The sequence below is a fragment of the Oryx dammah genome, unplaced genomic scaffold (assembly GCF_014754425.2).
Source record: "Oryx dammah isolate SB20612 unplaced genomic scaffold, SCBI_Odam_1.1 HiC_scaffold_28, whole genome shotgun sequence".
Lineage (NCBI taxonomy): Eukaryota > Metazoa > Chordata > Mammalia > Artiodactyla > Bovidae > Oryx > Oryx dammah.
Genome location: NW_024070212.1, coordinates 9,889,081 through 9,895,633, shown reverse-complemented (window position 1 = coordinate 9,895,633; position 6,553 = coordinate 9,889,081). Strand labels below are relative to the sequence as shown.

General features: G+C 38.2%; 1 non-coding gene across 1 annotated transcript; it reads left to right on the top strand.

The window, feature by feature from the left end:
- Nucleotides 1–1,247: 1,247 nt before the first annotated feature.
- TRNAG-UCC lies at nt 1,248–1,320 on the top strand. The gene has a single exon. It is a non-coding gene; the product is annotated as a tRNA-Gly (tRNA).
- Nucleotides 1,321–6,553: the final 5,233 nt, after the last annotated feature.

The following is a 6,553-nucleotide window of genomic DNA, read 5'->3' as shown; positions in this document are numbered from 1 at the left end:
AAAATGGTGTATCCGATACACAATTCAAAGGAACAGTCAGGAGCAAGGATAATTAAGGACAGAAATGAATTAAAACATAACAACAAATTTTCCAGACTAACAGAGGTTCTATCTCAGCCACTTAAATATCGTGTGAATTTCTGAGTCAAGAAGTTAAGCAGGGAATGGTCAACCCAACTCCATGGAGCTTTTTCATATGGAAACTAGAGATAATCAACATTGGTGTATCTCACAAAGATATAAAATAACTCAGTTAACAAGCATTGCTCTACTATGTATCAAATAGATAACAAACAGGGACTACTGTACAGCACAAGAAGCCCTACTCAATATTCTGTAACAACCTATATGGATCTGAAAAAAAAAGAATATATGTATATGTACAACTGAACTACTTTGCTGTACACCTGGAACAACATTGTAAAGCAACTATACTACAATATAAAATGAAAATTAAATTTTAAAAAAATTCCCTATCACTTACTGTAAATTAAACACATGTTAGCTGCTGGGGAATGCCATCAAAACATTAATCTTGTCCACGACAGTTTTGCACTTTAGTATTAGACAGGTGAGAACACTGTTTAAAATGTAAGCTATCAGGGCTTCCCTGATGGCTAGTGGTTTAGAATCTACCTGCCGATGCAAGGGACACAAGTTTGATTCCTGGTCTGGGAAGATCCCACATGCCTTGGAGGAACTAAGCTCACGCACACAACTACTGAAGCCCATACACCCCAGAACCCATGCTCTGCAACAAGAGGTGCCATCGCAATGAGGAGCCCATGCACCACAACGAAAATCAACCCCCGCTTGCTGAAACTAGAGAAAGGCTGCATGCAGCAACGAAGACCCAGCACAGCCAAAAATAAAATAAATAAACCTTTTAAAAAATAAGCCACCACATAAATTATTGCAACTATTATTATTGCAATTATTCCTAGGAAAATAATGAAACAACTATGCTCTCAGATATCTTAGAGATAAAAGTTTACCTTGGGGGATAGGGGAGAGTAGCTGGCGGAAAGAGTAGTTGGACAATCTGGTTTCCCAAAATATTAAGCCACAAGTGACAAGGAGGCCTGTAACAAGAAATATGACATATAATAGATACCCAGCAAATATTTTTAAGTGAATTAATAAGATTAATTTATCAGATTGTCAAGGGAAATACCCATGATGAATCAGAGTATGCTGAGTGGCAGTCAGAGGAAGAAAGAGAATTAGAAATGTAGATTTGGGGAAATTCCCTGGGGGTCCAGTGGTTAGGACTCTGCATTTCCGCTGCAGAGGGCCTGGGTTCAATCCCTGGTCAAGGAACTAAGATCCCACAAGCCACATAGTGTGCGGGGAAAAAAAAGAGAGAAATGGAAACTTCATAGTCACAACAAAAAGTAACATTTGTTTAATGCATTTAGTCTAACAAGATTATTCTAGAAACTATATTCCAATTTTAAAATTAACCTAAATAAAGATTGTTCTAAATGATTAACAAAAATAAACTCATTTAATCCTAATGAATATTCTTGTTCTCAGGTTGCAGGTGAGGAACCTGAACAGAGAAAGGATAAGGACTCACTCACCATCACATAGCAGAGTCAGGATTTGAATCTTGGCAGTCAGTCTCCACAGTTTAATAACCTAGCTACCGTGAATGCTGTGTTTTCCCATTCTTGCAACAAAGAAATTATAAATGACTAAGATCAGATGATGACTTCTTTATAGTGAAAAAGGGAAGAAAAGTTGTCAGGAGCCCATGCAGATCCAAGGCCATAAGGAGAAAACAGGGCTAGAATGTGAGAAAGCAGTATGGTGATATAGTGGAGGGGCAGAGGCCAGAGGAGCCTGTCAATCAGAGTCTATGGAAGAAAACAGAGTCTACTGTACATATGTAAAACAAGGAAATTAATACAGGAAGTTAGTTACACAAGCAATGGAAGAGCTTGAGAATCCTAACAGGAGATAATAAGACAACACAGGGATGAATAACATCAAAAATCTGGCACCACCCTTCCTGGAAGAACTACGAGAGAAAGCAGTGTCTTAGCCTGGATTATCTGCTCCCCACCCTATCCCCACCACATATCAAAGCCCAAGACTGGAGCTTATGAGCATGTAAGTATATGCATATCCTAAAAATCAGTCAGAAAATATCAAAGAATCCAAAAGAAAAAATGGCAGGAAGCCCGAGCAGGCACTTCACAAAAGAGGATATACAAATTGCAAATAAACATGTGAAAATGTTTCGCTCTTCAGACTCAGACAGAGAACAGACTTATGGTTGCCAAGGAAGAGGGAGAGTGGGGTGGGGGAAGGATTGGGAGTTTGGGATAAGCAGATGCAAGCTATTACATATAGAATGTACGAAATAAGATCTTACTGTAGGACAAGGTCCTTGTCTTACAACAAGATCCTAGCCCAGGGAACTGTGTTCAATACCCTGTGGTAAACCATAATGGACAAAGAACACAAAAAAGAATGTGTGAGTGTGTGTATCCGTATCACTTTGCTACATAGCAGAAATTAATACAACATTGTAAATCAACCATACTTCAATTTTAAAAATGTTTTACTCTATTAGTAATCAGGGAAATCAGATTTTAAACCACAATGTCTTAGCCTATTCATTCCACTATAACAAAATACCACAGACTAAGTTGCTTTTAAAAAACAGAAATGTACTTCTCACAGAGACAGCAGTTCCCAGATCAGGATGCCAGCATGGACAGGCAAGGGCCCTCTTCCAGGTCATAGACTTCTCATTGTGTCCTCCTAGGTAGAAGGGGCCAGGAAAATTTCTGGAGTCTCTTTTATAAAAGTACTAATCCCATTCATGAGGGCTCTGTCCTCATGACCTAAGCACTTCCGAAATGTCCCATCTCCCTATCATCATCTTATAGATTAGGATTTCAACACATGAATTTTGGGGGGAATAAAGGCATTCAATCTATAGCACACAATGAGATATCACTAGACACTTGCCAGGATAGTTAAAATTTTTAAAGCAGACATGACCAAAGTTGCTGAGGAGGGGCATCTGAAATGCTCGTACACTGCTAATAAAATTTACATAAAATTATACATAACCCTTAGGAAAATTATGTGGTAGTTTCTATTAACACAAAATATATATTTATCCTATGATCCAGCAATTATATTCCTAGGTATATACCCCAAGTGTTAGTCACTCTGTCATGGCCGACTTTTTCAACCCCATAGACTATAGCCCACCAGGCTTCTCCGTCCATGGAATTATCCAGGCAAGAATACTGGAGTTGGTAGCCAGACCCTTTGCCAGGGGATCTTCCTGACTCAGGGATTGAACCCAGGTCTCCTGCATTGCAAGCAGATTCTTTACCATCTGAGCCACCAGGAAAGCCCTATATACCCCAAATATATACATATTTTCACCAAAAGATGTGTACACTAATGTTCATGAATGTGATATTCATAATAGAATACAATATTCACAATAGTCAAATAGTGGAAATTTTCCACATTTCCATTAAGTACAAGGAATAAATTATATTATAGTTACATATTAGAATGCAACAAGATTGAATTATTACTATATGGGCCAATGTGAATGAATCTCACAAACATAATGTTGAGGCAAAGAAAACAATGCAAACTGCTTGATTCCATTTTATATAAAGTCCCAGAATAGGTATAACCAGTCTATGGTGTTAGAAGTCAGAACAGCAGTAAGTTTCAGAGAGAAGAGTGAGAGTAGTCATTGGCAGAAGGAATTGAAGAATGCTTCTGGGGTCCTAGGAACATTCCACTTCTTGTGGACCTAAGTGGTGATTACATGGGTATGCTCATTTTATGATAACACATAATATGCTCATGACTTATGCATGTCTATGTATTTGCATTCATATAATACTTCTATTTTAAAACCTTTAGAAAAAGATAATATATGTAAAGCAATAAATATAGTGATTAACATGTGTAGGCTCTTGATATTAGCTATAATGAATAAGATGGAAGCTCACCAATATGCATTTGTAGTATTCTGGATCATCTGATTGATTGATTGATTGATCTGGAATCTGATTGGTTCCCTTATTAGCATCCTGCAGCTAAAGGTGGAGTAGAGAAAATGTGTAGGGTGAAGGACCCAGAGGAAAGGTTGTTAGAGCAGCCATGCCGTTTGCAGAATGAGGAAAGTACTAATCCCATCACCTCTCCTAGAAGCTCCAGTGAGCCTTCTGTCACTTCCTCATTGTATATAGAGAGGGAATTTGCCTTAGATAGTTCTTTAATATTTAGTCATTTGGGACACATATATCCTCATAAATAAACATTTTACTTTTCTCCATTTCACATCAATTAACACTTACCACCTTATGCATAATTAAAACACAGTTAATTATAAATGTTAAAACAAGTCCTGCTCCCTTTTTTTTTTCTTTTTTACTTTTCTACATCGAGAAGGATTCTACGTTCTCTTTAGATACAGCTCCTGCTTTGCATTGTCTTGCCTCTCACCTTTACCTCCTAATTTCAGAATTCCTTAGATTACAACTCTTGCCCAATTTAATCTTCAAGGTTGTCAGCAGTGAGTGCAGAACCCTGAGGAGAATTTCAGTATTACAGAGTTCTTCTCTCTCAGTTGGGCAATCATCCTTACTCAGCCTCATCTATGCCCATTTCCTTACGGCCTCTTCTCAGACAAAGAGTCCAGGTTTGCCTCCCAAGTTACACTTCCTTTATTCCTTATGTAGGAAGATTTTACAGTCTAGCTGGAACACCTGCTTCACTTCATCAAAAACATTCCTTAATTGATGACATGCTTGAGCCACATTTCTAATTGGCCTGTCCATTTAAACCCTAAATGGTGAAAGAAATCAAAGAGGACACTAATAGATGGAGCAAATATACCATGTTCATGGATCAGAAGAATCAATATAGTGAAAATGAGTATACTACCCAAAGCAACCTATAGATTCAATGCAATCCCTATCAAGCTACCAACAGTATTTTTCACAGAGCTAGAACAAATGATTTCACAATTTGTATGGAAATACAAAAAACCTCGAATAGCCAAAGCAATCTTGAGAAACAAGAATGGAACTGGAGGAATCAACCTGCCTGACTTCAGGCTCTACTACAAAGCCATAGTCATCAAGACAGTATGGTAGTGGCACAAAGACAGAAATATAGATCAACGGAACAAAATAGAAAGCCCAGAGATAAATCCATGCACCTATGGACACCTTATCTTTGACAAAGGAGGCAAGAATATACAATGGAGAAAAGACAATCTCTTTAACAAGTGGTGCTGGGAAAACTGGTCAGCCACTTGTAAAAGAATGAAACTAGAACACTTTCTAACACCATTCACAAAAATAAACTCAAAATGGATTAAAGATCTAAATGTAAGACCAGAAACTATAAAACTCCTAGAGGAGAACATAGGCTAAACACTCTCCGACATAAATCACAGCAGGATCCTCTATGACCCACCTCCCAGAATACTGGAAATAAAAGCAAAAATAAACAAATGGGACCAAATTAAAATTAAAGGTTTCTGCACAACAAAGGAAACTATAAGCAAGGTGAAAAGACAGCCTTCAGAATGGGAGAAAATAATAGCAAATGAAGCAACTGACAAACAACTAATCTCAAAAATATACAAGCAACTCCTACAGCTCAATTCCAGAAAAATAAATGACCCAATCAAAAAATGGGCCAAAGAACTAAATAGACATTTCTCCAAAGAAGACATACAGATGGCTAACAAACACATGAAAAAATGCTCAACCTCACTCATTATCAGAGAAAGACAAATCAAAACCACAATGAGGTATCATTTCACGCCAGTCAGAATGTCTGCAATCCAAAAGTCTACAAGCAATAAATGCTGGAGAGGGTGTGGAGAAAAGAGAATCCTCTTACACTGTTGGCGGGAATGCAAACTAGTACAGCCACTATGGAGAACAGTGTGGAGATTCCTTAAAAAACTGGAAATAGAACTGCCTTATGACCCAGCAATCCCACTGCTGGGCATACACACCGAGGAAAACAGAATTTAAAGAGACACATGTACCCCAATGTTCATCACAGCACTGTTTACAATAGCCAGGACATGGAAGCAACCTAGATGTCCATCAGCAGATGAATGGATAAGAAAGCTGTGGTACATATACACAATGGAGTATTACTCAGCCATTAAAAAGAATACATTTGAATCAGTTCTAATGAGGAGGATGAAACTGAAGCCTATTATACAGAGTGAAGTAAGCCAGGAAGAAAAACACCAATCCAGTATACTAATGCATATATATGGAATTTAGAAAATGGTAATGATAACCCTGTATGCAAGACAGCAAAAGAGACATAGATGTATAGAACAGTCTTTTGGACTCTGTGGGAGAAGGAGAGATGGGATGATTTGGGAGAATGGCATTGAAACATGTATAATATCATATAAGAAACAAATTGCCAGTCCAGGTTCAATGCAGGATACAGGATGCTTGGGGCTGGTGCACTGGGATGACCCAGAGGGATGGTACCAGGAGGGAGGTGGGAGGGGGTTCAGAATGGG